The sequence below is a fragment of the Lepidochelys olivacea genome, assembly GCF_965140295.1.
Source record: "Lepidochelys olivacea isolate rLepOli2 genome assembly, chromosome: 3".
Classification (NCBI taxonomy): domain Eukaryota; kingdom Metazoa; phylum Chordata; order Testudines; family Cheloniidae; genus Lepidochelys; species Lepidochelys olivacea.
Genome location: NC_140413.1, coordinates 135,215,844 through 135,237,733, shown reverse-complemented (window position 1 = coordinate 135,237,733; position 21,890 = coordinate 135,215,844). Strand labels below are relative to the sequence as shown.

The following is a 21,890-nucleotide window of genomic DNA, read 5'->3' as shown; positions in this document are numbered from 1 at the left end:
TATCCACATACACCATTGTCAGTCAGAGGCATTTGTAGACCATTGATACTTGGTATAGTAGGCAAGCCCTATTGAAGTGATTGTTCCACTCAATTTAGATGTTTTTGTGAAGAATCTTGCTTTTCATTAGTAGATTTAACAAGTGTGATTATTAGTCTTTTCCCTGATTTACTCTTGGTGAATACAGTGTCTTGTTTTAAATGCTGTTATTTGTATTACAGCAGCACGCAGAGTTCTTAATCAGGATCATGCCCTCATCGTGCTGCATTAAATCTGGCTTCTAAGTTTTAGAAAACTTATTAACTACATTTGTTGTATAACTGCAGGAAAAAAATATTGGAATATATGTACAGCCTGTCAGCTTTAGTATTCATCGGGAAATACAATAATCTCCAGCTAGAGTCATACCTCTTTGGGGTTCTGTATATGTGTGCCCATATATATATTATATCAAATGTATATACACCATTGTATTCAGGAAACACTAGAAATAGCAGAGGATACAAATAGTTCTATTTAACTGGATTCAGTAGGCAATACTAAGCACAGTAAAGTACTTAACGTTCAGTACGTTCCTTTTGGTTACTAATGAAAGAGCCATAAAATGTACAGTTTTAACTATTATTCCCAATATCTTTTCTTTAATGGGGGGGATAACTAATGAGACCTAAAGTAGTGCGCCAATATTGGTATTTCATTAATAGTTGCATCTAGTAAGTAATAAAAACTATAGTTAAACTTTTATGGCAGTGTTATATGGAAGTTCCCAAATTGTGTTCATGACTTGCTGGTCTGTGGAGTGTTGGCTAAATACATGGTGCTCTTTCTACTTGTGTCCATGTGGGGAGATGGAACAGATAGGGGCAGGAGACAAAATCTAGAGCAGGGGTTCTCAACCTTTTTCTTTCTGAGGCCCCCACAACATGTTATAAAAAGCCCATGGCCCACCTATGCCATAACAACTGTTTTTCTGCATATAAAGCCAAGGCCGGCATTGGGGAGTAGCAAGTAGGGCCACTGCCCGGGGCCCCACACCGCCGGTAGGCCTGCAAAGTGAAGTTGCTCAGGCTTCGGTTTCACCCCAGCTGGCAGGTCTTGGGCCTCAAGCTTCAGCGCTGAATGACGGGGCTACGTCTTTCTGCCCTGGGCTCTACCAAGTCTAACACTGGTCCTGCCCGTCAGACTCTCTGAAACCTGTGTGTGGACCCCGGACCCGTGGTTGAGAACCACTGATTTAGAGTAAAAGGAGACAGAGTGGTGAACTTTTTTTTTTCCAAAAGGATCTAAAGGCAGCTAAATATATAGAAATACTTTTCTAATAGTACTTTTCTATGTAAACAAATGTGTAATTACCATGGAGATACTGTTGTTCAGATACTGTGGTTAAAGGATCCATCGAAGTGCCTACTACATATACAATTGTGGAGATGAGGAAGTCTGCAATCATAAATGTGAGGGGAAAGTGTGCTATAGCACAGTGTGAAAACCCCTCTTTTAGCTCCTTTGAATAAGTAGCAAAAGGCTTAAAGCTTAAATATCAAACATGAAATCCTGTTTATAGATCCATATTTTAGACAGTATTTTAACAAAAGCTAAAAGTTTCTTTAGTTATACGTAAGATTCAGACTGCCATAGCCACAAGAATTTTAATTTTTTAGCAGGATTTTAACACGTTTTATGATCTGTTCATGATGAGATCTGAACTTCTGTGTGGTCAAGATGAGCAAACCAACTGTCTGGAGTTTCCCTATAAATTTATTTGGGATTTAAATTGGAAGATGTTAGTTACAGTGAAGCTCCTTTTTAGAGTTACAGCACAAAAATAAAATAAAATTTTAGCTGGTTTTAAGCTTCCAAAGAGTAATACAGCATGTCTCATGCTAACTAAATGTATATCAGTTTACAATCTTGTAAATTAATTTGCATATCCCTAAGAATATTGCAAGGATACAAGTTTGTCTAATCAGAAGTAATAGAAGAGAGTGAACAGGGAATTCTTTTTTTCTATTCACCGGCATCACAGAGTAACTAGATGACTGATTAAACAGAGCAGGATGCATCTTAAAAAATGTGACTGATTTTGTTTATAAACTACTGAAAGAGTGTAATGATGGACATTTTTGCATTTAGAGGATGGAACTCTAAAGACCCAGTTTTACTGTGAGCCTGCCTGTATTGTGCTCATTGCAGGATTGGGGCCTAAGCCTTGATTATTGTTTTAGTGATCCTTCCTTCAGATGAGGGAGGCAGTGTATTCTGTGGTAGGGCATTAATTGGGAGTCTGGCGATCTGTGTTCTATTCCCATTTCTGCCACTGGCTCGTTTTGTGTGAACAGTTCATCTTTACTATGCCATATTCTTCCCATATGTGTAAAGAGAATAGGATATTTACTCTTCTTTGTAAAGCTCCATGGAGGAAGAATGCTATATAAGAACTAAGTAGTAGTAGTAAAGTGATACAAATGGAAGTTCACTTAACATGCTTAGTTATGGCTTGGAACTGTGTGGGGAACAACGGTGATACTGTCTCCCAACACAGGGTTTCTCATCCTTTTTTGAATCACTTCCCACCTTAGCATTTTTTTAACATGGACCTGTCCCCACATCCAGGAGGGCACAGGCACCATTTCAGATTTCAATAGGAGGGACAACTTTCAGCTGGGGTCCACAGGCCACTTAAGCCACTGGAAGCTCTTGGATATTTTTTTTAAGATAAATATGTAAAGATCAGTCTATTTCAGAAGCATTGTTGTGATTATTTCCTATACTGCCCAGCAGTGCTCCCACAAACTCATCCCCCCAAATCACCTGACAGGCCCCCCCAGCAGGGCCCTTCTATCCCATGCTTCTCCCAGATCACCTGGCAGCGCTTACCCCCCTACTCCTTGTAACCCCACCTGGCAGTGCCCCCACACGCTTTACTGCCCCAGCTTTAAATGACTAGACAGCACCCTCACTTGGTAACTTCCCCTCCCCTCAATCACAAATCCCTGGCTTCTTCCTACAGAGAGAGTAGAGGAGTTGCGGGGGGGGGGGGGGCACGTGGAGGGGATTCTGCCGGGAGGGAGGGGTTGCCACTCCACATACTACTCCTCTAGGTATTCCTGCTCACCAGGGTCAGTACTCTCTACCACAGGTTGGAGTTCAGCAGGTGGAGTCCCCTCCCATCTAGAGCTGCTGTGACTGACAGCACCACAGACCAGTCATGGCTCTCCTGTGAGAGTTGTGTTCTCTGAAGCAATCCTAGGGTCCACTCAGAGCACCAGCTGCAGCCCATGCTCAAATCAGCGGACCTGTCTTGCCATTTCCCTGCCCCCAGCGAAAGTTTGATATGCCTCCTTGCCCTCAGTCTTGAGAAATTATGTCCTAACATGTGTACCACACCCTATAGCCAGTGATAGCAGTGTATTCCCCACAACAGCATATCCAGATCCAAGGAAATTAATCCCCTTGTATACTAATACATACCACCTCAACCTACCAAGAGTGCTATGTGCATAAGCTGCAAAGATGAAAAAACCCTACAGTTTTGTTTATATAAATGTTGGAATAAAACCAAACTGGATGTTCCACTAGAGGTAAACAAAGCTTTTTCCCTCTTATAATCACATATTGGCCTATACTAGAGAAAAGCTAGAGTGATGTGTGAATTGCTTAGCTATTTCTGAGTTCTGGCTGGGATTTTCTTAATCACACTGCATGCCTTGCACATGACTCTTAGCAAAATAAGAGTGTTTCAGATGGTTAAAGAATCTTGGATTGCTAGCAGGTACCTATTTATGAAATAATTATGTTCCAACAACTAGTTTTATGTAACACAGTTTGTAAGCTTTCTATTTTAAATTTTTTTTAAAGTCAGGGGATTAACTCTACAAAAAAGACCTACAATATGAGGTGTACATTTTTTTGTTTTTTTAATCTAAAGGTTAGGGCTGCAGATATTTAATTGGAACTGAAACTCTATAGTTAGGTATTTAAAAATTAGAAGTGTTTATGAAGGTATTTTCCTTTACCTTTTATTAGTGAGATCACTTAGCATAAAATTTCTCGCTTTGGCTTGGAAATTTACTTGATGCTGACTAGCTGTATGATAACAGAAGTAGTGAATATTGTAGAAACTATAGAGATGCACTGTGAACCAAGTACAGTAGAACCCCATTTATCTGACACTCCTTTATCCAACTCTCCGTATTCACCAAACAACCAGCCACACAGGTCCAGAAGTGGACGATCTCTCCTATGGCCGCTAGACTGTGCTGCAGCCTTGCACTGTCCCATTCTCCGGATTATCTGAATTTTTGATTATCCGATCTGGCCCTGGTGCCAGTTAGATTGGATAAATGGGGTTTTGCTGTGTGTCTGGTTAGATCTAATGTGGTTGTAACCTTGACCTTTAAAATTGGAGCTTTGATATGCCAAGCCTAAATTACAGTTTTACATAGTTGTGGATATATTTGTATTCCATAGACTCAGGTGTTGTGGGGTGCTCATTCAAAACCTACAAAACTATGCAACGGGAAGAATGTGTTTTTTAAACGTCTTCATTCTGAATTTACATATTGGTTTCAACAATAGTTATTTCACAGTGACCTATCTAGTTCTCCTACAGAGGTCACTGGTGCATGCTTATGCTACAACTATACTGTCTAAAAGCCAGTCTGCTACTCCAGTTCATTGTGTTGTATACACATGATAGACTAAAGTGAAATATGTCTTCTAAACTTTTAGTAACTAATTTCCATCCTGCAGCACAAGTTAGCTGAAAGCCAACGGCTCTCATGCTCATGCTACAGTCTGGAAACTAGTTTAGGAATTTAGTGACCTTCATTTTCTAATCAGCTGTGTGGGTGGCAGCAGAAGTGCTGGGGTGGCACAGGAACACTACTAGTTGGGGTCTGCTCACGTGAAGGAATTAGGAGAACAGGTAAGACTTGTGGTGTATTTTTCTCCAGAATTGGTTTTTGGTTTGCAAGAAACCACTCCATTTAAAAGTAGTGCTCCCTATATACCCCTTACTAACCAACCTCTGGTCACTTTTCAATTTCCTCATGCTTACATAGTTACGCAGAAAGAAAAGAAAACACTGCTTTATAGAACATGTCTGAATAACTTAGACTGGATAGAATTTGACTTCTTTCATAGCTGAAATGTCAGCTGCCTTATATCATATAAAAGTGTATAATTTGAAAATCCATTACTTCAATATTGAATCATTTAGTAGAAACTGTGATACAGGAGCTGTGAGGTAACCTAGGCTAGCTTGTTGGGGGGAGAGGTCTGCTTTAACTGAGGAAAGTTTGTTACTATCACAGTTCAGGGTAAATGCTTCTGTATTTCCCCTCAGTGGTCCAGCAAGAGCACCTACTCTCAGACTTCAGCTCCTCAGCAGTTGCCTTCCTTGGACAGAGACCGGCATCCAGGCTGCACAAATCCCTGTCTTCACTGTGTTATTCCCAGCCAAGACAGGCTGTACACGTACAACTGCTTGCTTTGTCTTTAGAAACTGTTTACAGGTGTAAACACACTTCTCCTTATGCAAACCTATTTTATTCTGAAGGTTAAAAAGCACTACAAAGAAAACATATTACAGCCAATAAAGGAACCTACACATGTGCTAATAAGCTTACTTTCATCCTAACATGGATTCTGTCAGGAGCAGTCCTTCAACCCCCCACCCAAGGAGATCCCTTGTGGTTACCAGTTTGTGACAGCTTCAGCTGAGAGTAAGCTCCCAGTCTTACAAAATCTCAGTAGTCCCAGTCCTTCCAACCCTACTGTAAGGATTGGGGCCCTCCGTGGACCAGGGTTCTGTCCATTTGCTGGATCAGGAAGAAGGCCCTGAGTCCATTTAAAACTAGGATATTTACCCCCCAAACCCTATCTTTGTTTGTTGGTCCCTGAAGAATCTAGTTTATATTAGTATTTATGTAGCTTTTCCAGGGGGTGGCTTCAAAGGGCTGATAAGGGAGGAAGTACATTAGCATCCTCTCCCTACTAGAGAATGTACATACAATACTATAATAACATGTACACAGTTGCATTTTTAATACCCCAAATTTATTAACCCTCATTCAGTAAGGTTCAGTTTAATTCAGTAGACATCTTAATTCCTCAAGGTTTGTTCTGGATATTATAGGCTATTGTCAGTCTGTCGCAATTACCAGTAAATGAGCCTAGGAGGAAAGTAGATTATTTTTCGTTTGTTCTCAATCTTGGAATCAGATATATTTGGATCAGTATTTTTACAAGTAGGGTAACTAATGTACAGAAGATACTACCTAATGTAATAATAGAAGCTGCAACACTGAATATATGATGCTAATCCTCAGTAAAACATTTTTAACTGGACAATCAGTAGCTTTTATAATCTGAGAATATGATTGCTATATATATTGTTGAATTTGTATGTGGTGTAGGACTGCAAAATGTTGTGTGTTACATTTGTACATTTTAAAAAGATATGAAGTTTTTTGCACTATATTTTAAAGTCATAGAGAAGAAAATATGAATATCACCACAGAATACGTATAGCTAATGTTTTACAGTTGAATGAGACAACCTTTCAAAGGTTCAGACTTCAAAAAGCTGTGTGGCCTTTTTGTGGGAAGATGGAGGGGCAAGTCTATTGGTCTTCACCCAAATTGCTTAAGTGCCTTTACTGAAAACTTAGGCATTTTCTACAGTACACATTTTGGTCAGCAAAAGGCAAAAGGCAACTTTTGCTGACTGAACAGTGGAGGTGTACACACTACAAAGCTACTTCTGATGGCAAAACAAAACCACCTTAATGAGAGGCATAAAGTTTTTTGTGGCAAAGTTGAAGCAACAAAGTGTCGTGTAGATCAGAGGTAGGCAAACTATGGGCCACATCTGGCCTGCGTTACTGTCCTGTACGGCCCCAGAGCTCCTGACCAGGGAGGCTAATCCCCGGCTCCTCCCCTGCTGTTCCCCTTCCCACACCGCCTCACGGACAGCGCTCTGGGGGGCAGGGCTTTGCGCTCATGCAGGGCAGCGTGGCAGCATATCTGGCTCTGGCAGGGCAGCGTGGCTTCAGACGTGCTGCTCTGAGTGACATGGTAAGGGGGTCGGGGCCGGGGTTTGGATATGGGGCAGGGGATCCAGGGGCCAGTTGGATGGGGTGGAGGTTTGGGGGGGGGAAGGGGACGGGGGGGGTGCCAGGGGGTGGTTAGGGCTTGGGATCCTGGGAGGGGGCGGTCAGGGGACAAGGAGTTGGGGTGGGTGGTTCTGAGAGGGGCAGGAAGTGGGAGGGGGCGGTGGCCAGGCTGTTTGGGGTGGCACAGCCTTCCCTACCTGGCCCTCCATACAGTTTCACACTGCGACATGGCCCTCGGGCCAAAAAGTTTGCCCACTCTGGTGTAGGTGCTGCTGTTCATTATGTCGCCATAACTGCCTCCCCCAGGATCCCAAAATGCCTCCGTTCACCACTCTGCTCACTGTTTTGAACTCTGCTGCCCAACAGGCATGCACCTCTCCCCTTTCAAACTCCTGGAAGCTTTGACATTCCTCAGCCTGGAGAGCTCACAGAGCTGCTGAGGAAGCTGCTCCCGGCAGCTGAGGAGGTGGTGGGAGGAAATCACAGAACCATAGGCAGGCAGACATAGCGGGCTGCTGCAGGGTGGGGAGAGACGTTGTGTTGTGCAGAGCTGGGGACTGATGTGGAGTGGTGTCCCCCTCCCGCAGGATTGGTTGTTCAGGCTGCTGTCTGAATTTAGAGACAGCCTGCCAACACACTCTCCCCCAACACACTCACACAGTCTCTCTCACATACGTTTCCCCCCCTCCCCAGGATAGGTCACACACTGTTCCCTGTCACACACTGTTCCCCCCTCCCCACCTCAGGATAGGTCGGTCAGCCTGCTGTCTCCCCAACCCCAGACACACCACTCTCCTCTCCCTCCTTCCCACCCCAAACTTTAGTTGAAAAGCAATTGGCAATTTAGTAGTATGCCCCTGGAATGATGGGATTGAGAAACCTGCATCATTGTGATGCTGTACCTGCCCAATGAGGCATTGCAAACCCCTCCCAAAGCACCCTGCAGCCACTTGCACAGTGGGATAAATACCCACAGTGCACTGCTCTCTGTGTCAAACCAAGAGCTGCTAGTGTGGATGCGCTCTGCCAACACAAGGAGCGTAGTGTGGACATGCAACAGCAGTTTAATTAAAGCGGCATAACTTTTGTTGACAAAACTCTGTAGTTTAGACAAGGCCTTATGATCATGCACATTTTTCACAGATACATGAGTTTTCTTATTCAGCTGCAGCTTGAAAGTACACAGCATTTCAGACTTTTCTTATACAGTTGACTGAACAAGTATTTTAATGCTATGCATGTGAGAGACTAGTATTTTAATAATGAAAATTTAGAATTTAAACTTGTGTGTGGACTTAAAGAGCTGAGCCTTTCAGCCTCTACGGTCCCCAGTTCTGTATTGACCAAAACTTATTCACCTTTTGTGGAAATATGATGGTGGTTCCTCTCAAGTTTCATCCATCATAATTGGCAATTTAGCAATTTTTAGAGGAAAGCAAAAATCAGAATAAGCATATACTTTGAACTACTCATCTCCAGAACAGTGGTGAAGAATATAGAAAAGTCACAGTTCATGAGCTTACACTGCTGATGCTCTTGTTGCCTGTGTATTTGAGTAAAATATGCTTCGCTTGTGCCTTTCCATTTAGCCCTTTGAATGCTGAGCAGCTATTTCTGTGGGTACACTTGAGTTGTACTAAGCCACTGCAGTTGTGCTGTCCTCTGGGTACCTCTTTCTCAGTGCCTAGTACAGCTCAGAAGCAGTGGCTTCTGAGAAATTTCCAAAGGCCTTGGGGGAGCCCAGGGAAATTATTTAGTACCATCCTAATGAGAAATCTTACTTAGTGCACTGTAACTGATATAAAGTATTTAGAAACATGCCTAACCTGGCCTTCCCATATTGCTAAATGTGGAGGATAGGTAGCTAGATGGGATGATGATGACCGCAGGGCTTCCAGTACAAAAAAGGTTGAGAACCACTGTACTACCCTAACTTGCAAAGAGAGTAACATTTCTTGATAAGAGATTTTCTGCTCGCCAGACTGAATTCCTACGTGCCCTTGTTCTTCACGCTAGCCTCCATTCTGAATAAATGTTCAGCAGTCACTCCCTGCTCTGCAAGAAGTGTTTTGCTGGAGCTTTGGAAAAGCAGCTATGAGGTAGTCACAGTGAGGTGTAATGGAGTGTTTCTGCAGAAAGCTAGAGATAGTGGCAGATCAATTCATAGTTCACAATGCAACTGCTGGGTACCAACCTCTGCCCAAGTGAATGCACGTGGACTATACTTGCAGATGGAGTACTATCTTTGAGTTCTAACCACCTTTTATCAATTTCTGCTTACTTTGCCTATTAGACCTTTTAATCAGGAGCTGAATTGTGCATTCATGGGTTCAAATATTTTAGCCTGTGCACAAATCTCAACTTGTTTTATCAAGAGATTTAAACACTGATTGCATAGATATTTATGTATACATTTACTGATTTCAAGTAAGCCAGTTATTTATAGCAGGCAAGTACACTACAAATGCACTTAGTACAGTGAGTTAGATCCTCTTTTGGCCACAATATAAATTGTTGTTGGTGCTTGTGAAGCAAATATGGGGTGCTTAAGAATATAACCGTAAATAGCACAGAATTATTTTATAATTGTGCTCTACACATGCCTTACTCTGTAGCTGGATACTTTTACTATGACTTCAGCACATTCTTTCCTTTGCAGTTTTAATTAGAAGGATATTGAATCCCATCTGCAAGTGGGATTGATCTCTGGAAACTTTACAAGGAAATGTTTGAGTACCAAAGGAATTACAATCTGTTAGTGTCTCTTTATTATAAAGTATGTGGGTACATATGAATTGCCAGTAAGGTCAGTGGTCCATCTAGCCTGGTATTCTGCTTCTTGGTAGTGACTAATATGTGATGCTTTCAAGGACTGCAAAAACCCTTATTTACTTAACTGACCAGTCATACAGTGCTCTAGGGTGGGTGAGAAGTTAGTCACCTGAAAACATACCTTACATCCTGAAGTATAAATTTAATTACCTTCTTAAAACTTGTAGTTGTGCAAGCCTATTGATCATAAAATTTAGTCTCTAAAATCCCAGCACACTAATAATGACTTTTCTGTAGTACTGTAAGAAAGATAGGGTATAACACAAACCTTAGTTAAGCATACTGATTACTTGTACTATCTTTCTTAGGGTTCTTTGAATTTTGATGCTTAACTAAACAAAAGGACTATAAAATTACATTACAATTTTATTAACTACCCTTAACATCAACTACTAACATAAGGCATAAGAAAGCAAAAATAGTATTGGGCTTGGATTTTGCTAGCCTAAACTAGAAAATTGGTTGATACGATAACCATCCAGGTTTTCAGAATCAAACACCACAACCACAATAGAATCAACCGCTGTCCTGGGAAGGTGATTTTGTTTAGATATTAGACTGAGTCCCTCACTTGTGCCAGTTGGTTATCAACTCAGGTGTTGCGAACACAATGGAGGAAGAGCCAGCCATAGCTAAACCATAAGACAATTTGATCAATTACTTACATGCCAATTCACCAAGGTCTCCTTCCCAATGGATTTACAGTAGTCAACTCTTTTAACTTACTTCCCAATGAATTATATTAGCCCCAGGATCTGATTAAACACTCCTATCTAACATATGGTCCTACATTTAAGACAAACTGTATAGACAGAGTACAGTTCAAGAGACTTGCACACATGGTCTCATTTTATGTCTGTATACACCTAGAACTTGAAAGACAGCATGAAACCACAGAGTTTCATAGTCTCAGTTAACCTGTTACAAAAGAACAATACGCTAACTCTGTGGCAATCTTTAAAGCAGATACAGAAGCATGTATGCTTCCTTACTTATCAGGTACCCAGTTTGAGGAAGTAGTCAAGTGACTGGTTTGGGACATCACATAAGAGAAAGTCAGTCTGTTTACTTATTGCCAGTTTTTTGCTCAGCCATCAGCTTTCAACTGTTCCTGTTCACATCAGGAATTGAGACTACAAATCCAGGTGGAGCAAAGGACGGACATAATTAGTCTTTTCCCAGTGTGCTAGCAGGCAACATAAACTCCTGTAAATTTGTTAGTCTCTAAGGTGCCACAAGTACTCCTTTTTTTCCCCCTATAAAATAGAAAGATAGTTAAAGGTGCCTATCTGAGAAGATACTCCATATCACCAGGACTCCCAGGTGGCTGGCCCAGGACCTCAGTCTTCTGCTTTATCGGTGTCCTCAGTTTTCACTGAAGCAATGTGGTGAAGGATGCAGGCCATTTTATTCCATTTCTTTTGTTGGTTCTTCTCAGAGATGCTGGTGTGGACAAATCAGAAGGTGCCCATACTTCTGCCAAAGATTCAAAGTGATATTTGTCCTCTCACCATTCATTTGGGGAACAAGGCATCACCTTTGAGTTCTTGCAACTGGGACTGGAGTTTTCCACTCTCTTGGTGCAAAACATCTTGTCATACCAGCTTGCGTAAGATAAATTAGGCTATACTATCAGCTACAGCCTATCTTGGGCCATACACCGAATACCAGCTGGTTTGATTCGGTCAGCAACTTACCTCTGTGAGTCGCTTTTCATGGGTCCTTCTGCGATACATCCCTTGGCCAACTTTGCAGGCTATGTTTGCTCAAGTTGCAGTTTCTCCATCATCACTCTGCTAGTTGCTGAAATGTTCAGTTTAAAGGTCATAGTTTATACAAAGTCCATCCACATTCTTTGATGCTTTTTAGACTTATTTTACAATGTAAAGTAAATATGTAAAGTCTTTTCAGGAACTATTGTTTTCCAGCAGGCTGGAACAGATATATAAATCCTCCATTTTTATTCTCCTTATTTTAAGAACAATGATGGGACCTTTGTATGCTTGAGCTGTGTCTTATTGATCAAATAAACAATTACATATTCTTATTATTCTGTGATCAGGTGTCTGTATAAACACACTGTCTGGTTACACATGAATTGCCTTTTCAGCATGGGTGTATTTCACTAATTTGATAGCATAAGCATGTTTGATTGCAAATAGCCTTATTTCTTCACTTTACTGCTAAACTAAAATCACTATGAATGCAACTCTCATCTTTCTCTAACAGGATTGCTCATGAGGTAAACCCTATCATTAAAGTTTATGATATTTTCCCCAAAGCTGTATCACTTATAGTCTACTTCTTTTACACATGTAACATCATTTAATCACAATAATTGGTTGAGTTTGGTTTCTTAAATTTTTCAACTACTGTATCTGGCAACATAATATAGTATCTTAGTATTTGATATCTATATTTTAATTCATTCACAGACAAGGGGGAAAAAAAGGAAGACTCATCAGTGGCACCAACAGTACACTCTTGTGAAAGGCTGCAGAAACTCTGCATTTCCTCAGACTAGAGAGTTCGAAGAAACTGTCGTTAGACTGAGGGTTTTTTTCTCAACCCTCTTTGCTTTTTTAAAAGTCTAGATGCCTGCACAGTTCTTTAGTAATAATTCATAATTTTGAGGCCTTAGTTACTACAATAGCAACATCTACAAGTTGCCTATATTGTTGTGATAAGTATAAATATTTTATAAACTCACTTGTTATTAGAATGTTGTATTTTTCTTGTGGCTAGCTGAGGTCTTCTAGAAATGTCTCTTGTAGAACTTTTGATGACAAAACAGAATTTCATCTATGGGGGGGGGGGGGAGACAGTGGAATTGACTGTCAGTTGTGCCAAGTAAAACTAGGGAGACTCTTTGCTCTTTCAATTATAATAACCTTAGGTGTTGCTTGATTTCCCCTCCACACCTTTATTTTTTATGTTGACTGTATCCCCTAAATCTCTCTTCTCTTCCCATAAATCATTGCAACATTATACAACTATAACCCTCCCCCAGAGCATGGAGTGATTTTATTATTAAGAAGGCAGATTATCTGATCATTGGAAGCTGGTATTTTTGCTTGCTGGAATCATTTAACCCTTTAGCCAAGAGTTAAAACAGTCTTTGGGCAGAGCTGCTCACGAACACAGTTCTGGGATAATACAAAGCCAGAGGAGTTGTAAGAAATAATTGAGTGTTGCAGAATAGCTTCAGCACTTCTGAAAGTGATGATAGGAAAATGGGGCCTTCTCAGTAAGTTAAAATGCCTTACTTTTGTTGTGTGTGAGAGCGAGGGTTTGGAGCGTCATAGCCACTCCCTGGAAATGGCTGCCAGAAGACATAGGCCTCAGCAGCCAATCATGATGTACCGGAACCGGTGCAGCAGTCAGAGCCAAAGAAACTGAGGGATTCTGGGTGACTGAATTGTATAAAACATCTGAAACACATTGCTTTATATTACTGCGTTTGCTAGCTTCTGGAAGGCAGGATGGTCTGAATAGCTATACATGCAGAAGTTCCTATTTACTGTGGAATAAAAATCAGACCATTTCCTCTGTAGTATGCATAGACTTAAATTGTGTGGCCTGGCTTCTAGAATTAAGAAGCTCTGTCCCCTGATTCCTCTCTTTTCACACCTACACTCAATCAGTGAGATATTTGGAATTTAAATTCATTTCTTTATACTACCTCCAAAGTGTACATTTTCAGTTTGCTTCAGATTTGTATTGACAAGGAATAACTGCATTGTAGGAGCTATTGTGAAAACTAGAGGTTTTAATATCAGATCAATGGACAGTTGGTGCTTTTTGGACCCAAAAAGGCATCTGATTTGCTTTTGGTATCCAGGAGGCAGTAAGACTTTGGATGCTGTGGAATGTTTGCATCTCTTCCTCTTTAGGGCAGAGGTGATTTTAAATTTGAGATGAGTGGGTTTGAATTCCTCACTCCACCCACCATGGACAGGATCAAGCTACACAACTGCAACATATGCACCCCTTTCCACTATCTGCCACTACATCCACTAATGGCATAAGTCTAATTGGAGTGGTGATTCAGCTATAATAATCAGTAAAATGGTTAATACTGAATCCTGACAATAATTTTTAAATCGTAGAACTCAATTTAGTTGAATGGGAACAGTTTGTGTCTATTGTTTCAGGCTAGCTATAGACTGAGACATCACTTTATTGGTTGCGTTCAGTTCACTTTTTGAAGCCTGTGTTCATAAGCCGCAAGGAACAGTTTAAATGGACACTAAGGGCTAGATTTACGAGTGTGACTTAGGTGCCTAACTTTCACTTTAGGTGCCTAAAAGGCTAATATTTAGCTACCACTAGCATTCACAACCTTGTAGGTGTGTAAGTTTCCACTAGTAAAGTCATGTAGGTAGCAAAACTTCTGCCAGTATGCATGTACAAAGCCGCCTACATTCTGATGGAGTTGAGCAACTTGTGTACTAAACCCCAGAGGGATTCTTAAGCTAGCATTCCCCTTCATAGCTCCCCTGTGGGGCCTGATCCAGTAGACATGCTCTGAACACCCACAAGACAGGGGAAGAGGTAGTGGTTTGTCACACAGGTGACTACTGCTTTGCCTCTGTGGCGGTGGAGGGATAAGGAGGGGAATGGACTGCTAGCAACCTCCAGTTTGTTAACTTCAGCCTGTGGAACTAAATCACCAATAGATTATTGACAGGAAGTAGAGTAGCTCATATGTATATACTCTTGTTAGATTTCTGCAATTTAGGAATATTACTGTTCCTCATACGTGTTTTACAGAACAATGCTGTAGTTTAAAAAAAAAACAAACTAAGACTACTGCTATCTAAAGATGGCATTGTCAAAATTGAATTAGATCCCATTATCTCTGTTTAAGATTATGCAGCTTGATGATCCATGCATGTTTTCCTCATGAGACCTAGTACTGGCAGATATTTCCATTAATCTGGGCAAAGCAGGGGTGCATTGCAATTACACAGCCTCCCACTGCTGGAAGTCTTGCTTCAGATCCTGATAAACTCCAGTTTGAAAAAGTTTAGTGATCTCATCCTGGTTTCTCGTATAGGTTTGTGTAGACAGAACTGGCTCGCTGATTGATACTATGTTCTGAGAAGAGTAATTTCGGTAACACTGGGAGTTGTTGCCAGTCAGGAGTAAAGTGTAGTATTGGGTCTATCTGTGGTAGACAGAAATGCTACCGTTTATTTTGTGGCACCCACATCTAGCTGGGAGGACTTTTGTTTCTTTCCCCTGCCCAGATCCAGCAGGCTACTGTGAGGAATGTAGAAGACATCTCCATTACTCTATCCTTCTTTCTTCCTGTTTTGAGAATCTCATGGATCTGATATCTTTTACCCAGCAAGGTAAATTAAGATGATTCTCTGTTTCACTGCTGCCCACAGGGTTATGAATAGGAGCTGTGGAACAGATAAGAATCCTCTTAATTTCAGTCTACTTCTGATGCTTAGAAAGGGACAGAAGCTCTGCCTACAAGATCAGTGTATCAGTTTGTAATTGTGAAGATAACCCTTCCTAATGTAAAGGTTAAGCTTTCATTAAAGATTAAAATTCTGCAAAAGTTGATGGCTTATGGCCCCCACTTGTTAGGGAAAAAGTTGCAAGTAGAATCTTTAATCTCTGCACTAAAGGTCAATTTAGTTGTGGCCCCAAAATTAGTTTGTCTCCACAAGTTAATCTATAAGTGTCTAATGTCAACCATCCCTGTCATAGGATGAGTAATAATTTAAATAGGCAGCCATCAGACTAAACTTTCCCCCTCCCCCTGTGTCCTGTTTGGATATCCTTGGATTTCTTATCACCTCTCCTACTTTTTCCTGGGATCAGAAACTGAACAATTAATTGAGGGAAAACTATTAAAATTGGATTTTTAATGTGAAGTCAGTTTTTGTTCTAAATATCATTTGTATTATGTAGCAGTTTGGGGCCCTCAATTAGTGATGATGGCCCCATCATGCTATGTACTGTTGTGTGTATATATACACCATAACAAGATGGTCCCTGCCCTGAAGTGCTGCTGGGGAAGTGGTTAGTGGGTGGGCATGTGGGGGGAGGAGAAGCAAAGGCTTTGCTTATGGACCATTCTAAATATGAAGAGTGGTGTGTGGACATAAAACTGTTGTCCTTAGCATCAATATTGGTTAACTGCTGTTTTCTCAGAATTTTTCCTTTCAGCCATGCAGTGGTTAGACTAATGCCCTATAAAAAGTTAAGAATATTGATTTGGGCTCATTTTTCCATTCGTTATCTAAATAACCTTATAGGATGGAAGCTGGCCTCACTATTTGAGAAATGATATTACAAAAAAAAAAGTAAAACTACAAGTAAAGATCAGTCTAGACAAAAAATAATCTATATTGCAAGGTGGGTTTTTTTTTATATTGTAAGGTATATTATTGTAATGTTTTGATCCTTTACTAGTCAGGTAGTTCTTTTCTCACTGTATTTCATGGGATCTGTTACTACCTAAACCTAGTTATTAAAAACTAAATGTAGCAGTATGTAATACAAATGGTGTTTTCTTCAGCTGTTTTATTATATATTCCTCTGGGTTTGTTAAAAATAGAACTAAGTCTTACACCACATGGGATTTTAGGTTTTTGGTTTTATTTTAAATGTAGACTGCAGTAGAACCAGCTGAATAGCATATTTCAACACAATGCCATGGGAGATGAATTAGGTAGCACTTTGGATATATTGTCTTCCCCAGATCAGCGTTCCCAGAAAGAAGTGTAGAGAAGAAATCTATGGTTCTCAGTATTTCCTGTAGAGATCACTCTCGGGATGAGATCTCAAAGTCCTCTACATAGCAGTGGCAGGAAGAGACTATTCTCTCTCATTGTTCTCAACACTTAAGATGAGAGATTGTCACACAATTCCTTTTGACCATCAAAGGCTTTGCCCCACTCCCAGAAACAGGTGAAAATATGGAAGTAGTAGCCCTCCAGAGACCATCATGAATGAACCAAAGACCAGTTTAAGAACCTCTGATTTAGTAGATAAGCTGTTCAGAGAGGTTCAGTCTGTTGGCTAGTTTACCTTTGTCCTTCAGTTCAGTCTCTTGTTCTGGGACATTAAGGGATTCATAGTGTAACTGTGGCACAGTGGACTCCAGGAAGGTCAAATTTTAAGGGCTTTCTATTTTTGGGTCAAAATTAATTAATTTTATCTGAACTACAGGTCATTTGCCAGAGTTGTAGGACTTTAACATTTTTCCACTGGAGGCTGAAAGGAATGGATAATGCTTCATAATTTTGATGATCAGAAGAATAAAGCTAATTAGACCTGAAATGAGGATCTGAGCACATCTCTGCCCCAGCATTCTTAAATTTTTATTGTGCCATTATCTAAGGGGAAAATCTAAGGATATGGCTCAGCTCAAAATGCCTTCAGAAAGCTTGAGGTTGGTTGACCTACAGATTTTAAGCCTTAAACATCTTTGTTGACACTAAAGAAGAGGAGGACTCATTTTAGCTCTGCCCAATTCCACTCCTGCTTGAACAAGAGACATGAACCCAAAGATAAGTCAGTGAGGAAGGCATCTGCTTGACCAAGCTAGTGTGTTTGTGCTGTATATACCCTAGATCCAACAGGGACTAAAACTAGCTTGCCTGTGCCAGTTCTGAACCTTCCAGAAGTCTGACTGGAGAGGATGTAATATTGAAGCATGATATTAGGCTTTCCATTTTGTTTCCTCTTATGTTTCCTGGTTGGACTCTTATTACACTCAGAAGGCTCTGCACAAATTTAATACCTGGAAGAAATTCTTATTGAAAGAGCCTTCTCAGAGGTAAATCAGGAGTAGCCTTATTGCCATCAGGGATGGAATCCGAGGCTTACTTAGGCTTATGCAGAGATCTTAGACTTGTGCTCTGTTGTCTGCCATTGGTCCTGAAATTGGGTGGAGGAGTTTAAAGTCACTTCCCTTTATGTTTTGCAGTGACTTCCACCAAGGATCTTTCCTCCCTGGCCTTCTCTAATGATCTGGGGTGGATTCACAATTTTACCGTATGCCTTTGATTCTTAGGCCTCATAGATCTATTCTTGGTGTCAGCAACCTATGGGCAAATCTTTAAACTACAAACCCAACCATATTATGCCAGGCTACACCAATTAAGTATTGAAAGGATCCTGTGTTACTGTTTTGATAAGACTAAGCCCAATTGTCAGTATAGGTGGTCAACATTTGGAATTTCCATCCAATAGGAAATGCCAAGATTTTGAAATTTTTTCCCCAAATGGGAAAAAGTTGAAATTGTGGAATTGTTAGCAAAACAAAATATTGCAAAAATGGCTCCTCTAATACACTAACAAGTGAAAATGAAGAGTTTTGTCAGTGTGACAGGGTTGGGGTAGACCCCGTCCAGTGCAGGCCGAGTGTGCCTCATCTCTCTTAGGGCACAGAGGTGGGAAGCACTTAACCTACGTTTGTGCCGCCTTAGCCTAAGTCAGTATACTCGCCCTTCTTAGCGGGGCGATGAGGTCTAATGGCCAAAGTCCGTGTACTCTCCCCTAATAGCTGGGCAGTGTGGCCCAATGGCCAGGCTCCATATATTTGCTTCAGTTGGCAGGGCAGTATTCACCCGTCTTAGCAGGGCAGTAAGGCCTAGTGGCCAAAGTCAGTACATTTGTCCCTGGTAGCAGGGTAGTGAGGCTCAGTGGGGAAGGAGGCCGCCGTGTACAAAAAGGGGGATGGCAGCCCAAGTAGGGAGGTCCAAGCCTTCCCTGTCCAGTGGGCCCCAGTCCAGGCCCTCATAATGGCAGGAGTGTGTGCCACTGAGTCAGTGGGGGGGTTCCAACCAAAACATGCTGAATCCAAATTCCAGTTCACTAACCAGGCCACTATCTAAATCCCCTGGGCTGCTTCCTACCATAGTTCCCACTTCTGTAATCTGGGCATCTTTGCAGTCTCTGGGTTCCCTGGTCTGTGCAGTCCCTGGCAACTCCAGACTCTTCAGGGCCTCTATGGGTAGCTTGGTATCTGCCTGGGTTGCAGTGTCTCCTGCATACCTCCTTCTTCCCTGGCAGTCAGCCACAACTGAGCTGAGCTGCTCCCTTTTATACTAGTGCATTTGGAGCATGCCCAGTAGAGTTGAGGGGGCATGGTTTCCTCAGCCAACAATATAGGGTTAACCCTTCCCTGTTCAGTGCAGGGTGAGTGTGCCCCGTCACAGTCAGTTTTCTGAGAAAATTGACCATCAATATGTGTGTGAAATGTTTAGATTTTGTTGAATCAGCATTTTCCAACTAGAGGGTTTCCCATTGGAAAGTTTTCCAATAGATCTATTTTTAAGTATCACAAAGAAGTGATTAGTAAAGCTGATTACAGAAAGTAGTGTCACATCCACAAAAAAACTGGAAAAAAGGAATATTCATCTTTGTTGAAGTAATCTTGCTTGTTACCGTAAGACCTGCATAATTCAGAGAGAATGAAGATGTGTCCCTTTATAAGTTATAATAGTCTATCTCTAAAGATTGGGGTTTTCTACAGACTGTACTCAAAGGAGAATATCTTTTTGTCATCACCTTCATTTATTTAAAATCACTTTTAGTCCTTCAGTTCTTAAAATAAGGATAAAGAATGCTAGGATTTAAAATTCTGAGATTTTAAACTCTTAGCCTTTAAAGTTGAGGATACACTGACCTGGAGCTAAACTGGTTTAAGCCTATTTTGACTCAGAAGTGGAAACTATAAATAACTACATCATCATGCCTGACTGCTCAAAGCATCACAACAGTATTATTAACAAAACTTTTCTGTATTTCATTCTTAGAATAATTCCATGTTAACATGACTTCTGTACGAAGCCGTTGTGCCTTGTAACTTTGAGGCGTACAGTATTTTTACAGTAATAATGGGTCTTGAGACATCATCATATTATATCTTTAGTTTCTCCATCAGTTTTACCAACATTATAGATAGTTCTAAGCGGCTAGTTTACATTTCACTATATAGAATTGTTCAGCATGACAGCATAGACCAGACAGTTTCATATTCTTACATAATAAAGTAACCCAAAGTTTGGGTTGCAAATACCGCTAGCGTGTGTTGAATTGAGTCATTTCTCACAGTAAAGAAAATGGTATATTTTTTTTAAACAATGAAACATCAGGCCTAGACAACCTATCCCCTTTAACAAGTGAAGTGTTATTTATACTACCACGTCACAACACACAAAAGCTGATAGAGCAACTATAGAAAAATTTACCAAGTTATGCTACCAGATTTTTGAAAACAATAAGAAAAACACACTGATATTCTAGTCCTCCTATAACGGGATACCCTAGATTTAAACGAGATAGCTGTGGTAGCCACATTATTGCAGGGATTACATTTACCTATGAATATAAGGAAGAGATAGTCTGACTTGGCCTGTACAGCTGGGAGGCAAAGGGGTGAAGGGTGTTTGCTAGAGTTCTGCTTCTTAAAGCTAAAGCAGTGAACAGACTGTTGCTGAGCAAAGTGTTTGTAGTGTCTTTTCAAAATTAGTATTATGATAAGGTCTCAATTCTAAACTGAGATGCATCCACATGTGCACTGTCTATCTGTCTGCTACTGCACTGAACTCATTTCTAATGGATGGAGCAATAAGATTTGATGTATATTATCTCACATCAAAAATTATAAAGCTTGTCTCCTTTGCTAGAAAACTATAGGATGGTTGGTTCATAACCATTCTGAATATTTTAAAAATGTTAGTTGGTTAGAAAATAATCTTATTCGATCCTTTGGTACAAAACTCTTCAGAAGCTTTATTTATTTTATTTTTTTTACAATCCCAGCACTTTACTTGGTGATTCAATACTCATCCAAAATGGAGATCAAATTCCTTTGATTAAGGTTTGAAGGTACCATCATGATCTGTTCATCTGAGCTACAGATTACCTAATGCCTTTTGTGTCTAGCTCAATAATTTGTGGTTTAACATTTTAGAAAGACATCCATTCTTGATTTAAAGACTCCAAGTAATGGATAAATTTACCCCATCCCTTGGTAATCTGTTCCATTGGCTAATTACCCATGTGATTAAAGTTTATTTTCAGTTTGAATGTTTTAACTTTGAACCATTGGAGTCTTCTATGACTTTGCCTGCTAAATAGTCTTCCAGTATCATTTCCCACCCTAAGTAATTAGAGTATTACTCCTAGGGGAATTCTGTGCCAAAAAAAGATTCTGCAAAATTCCATATATTTTATTTGTCAGAATAACACAATTTTTAACACCAGTTTCAATTATTTTGGTAATTTATTTCAAAATATCTGTCAGCAAGTATGTCTGTAACAATACAGACTACAAAAAAGATTCCCCCAGGAGTAGCAAGTTTAAAAAAACCCTGCAACAATCCAGTTCCTGTTTCTCTGTTATGCTTTTGTTGGGTGCCTCAGTCTGAGTGTGTCAGAGGAGAAAACTGTCCCTCCAATCTCAGACACCCACACCCCCTACCCTCCAGAGCCCACAAATCCTCAGAGAAACAGCCTGATGCTGGGTCCTGGGCTTGTACATGCCACCTCCTTCAGGAAGTGCTGGGAACTGCAGCTGCCTGGCACCCTCCAGCTCCCCCTCCCTCTCCCCCCAGCAGTGTCCTGTTTTTGCAAGATGGAGAGCTGGTTTCTTCTTATCCAGCAGCCACTAGTGACAGCCAGCAGGTGTGCAGCACTAATTCTGTGGGGGAAAGTGAAATTCTGTGCAGATTATTAATTCTGTGTAAATTCTGCATTGCGCAGTGGCACAGAATTCCCCCAAGAGTAGAGCATGATCAAGCATCTTTTAACCTTGCCTTCAATGAACTAAATAAATTGAGCTTCTTCATGTTCTCCCTGTAGGATATTTTCCAAACTAATTCTTGTAGATTTTCTGTGACCCTTTTCCAGTTTAGACATTTATTTTAAAGTAACACCAGAACTGTGTACGATACTGCAATAGTGGTCTGAC

At 40.7% G+C, this 21,890-nt stretch overlaps 1 protein-coding gene across 2 annotated transcripts in view; it reads left to right on the top strand.

Annotated features, from left to right (window-relative positions):
• The window catches only part of ARID4B (AT-rich interaction domain 4B), a 139,820-nt gene that overhangs the window by 1,730 nt on the left and 116,200 nt on the right, over positions 1-21,890 (top strand). The gene's annotated exons all lie outside the window — the stretch shown is intronic.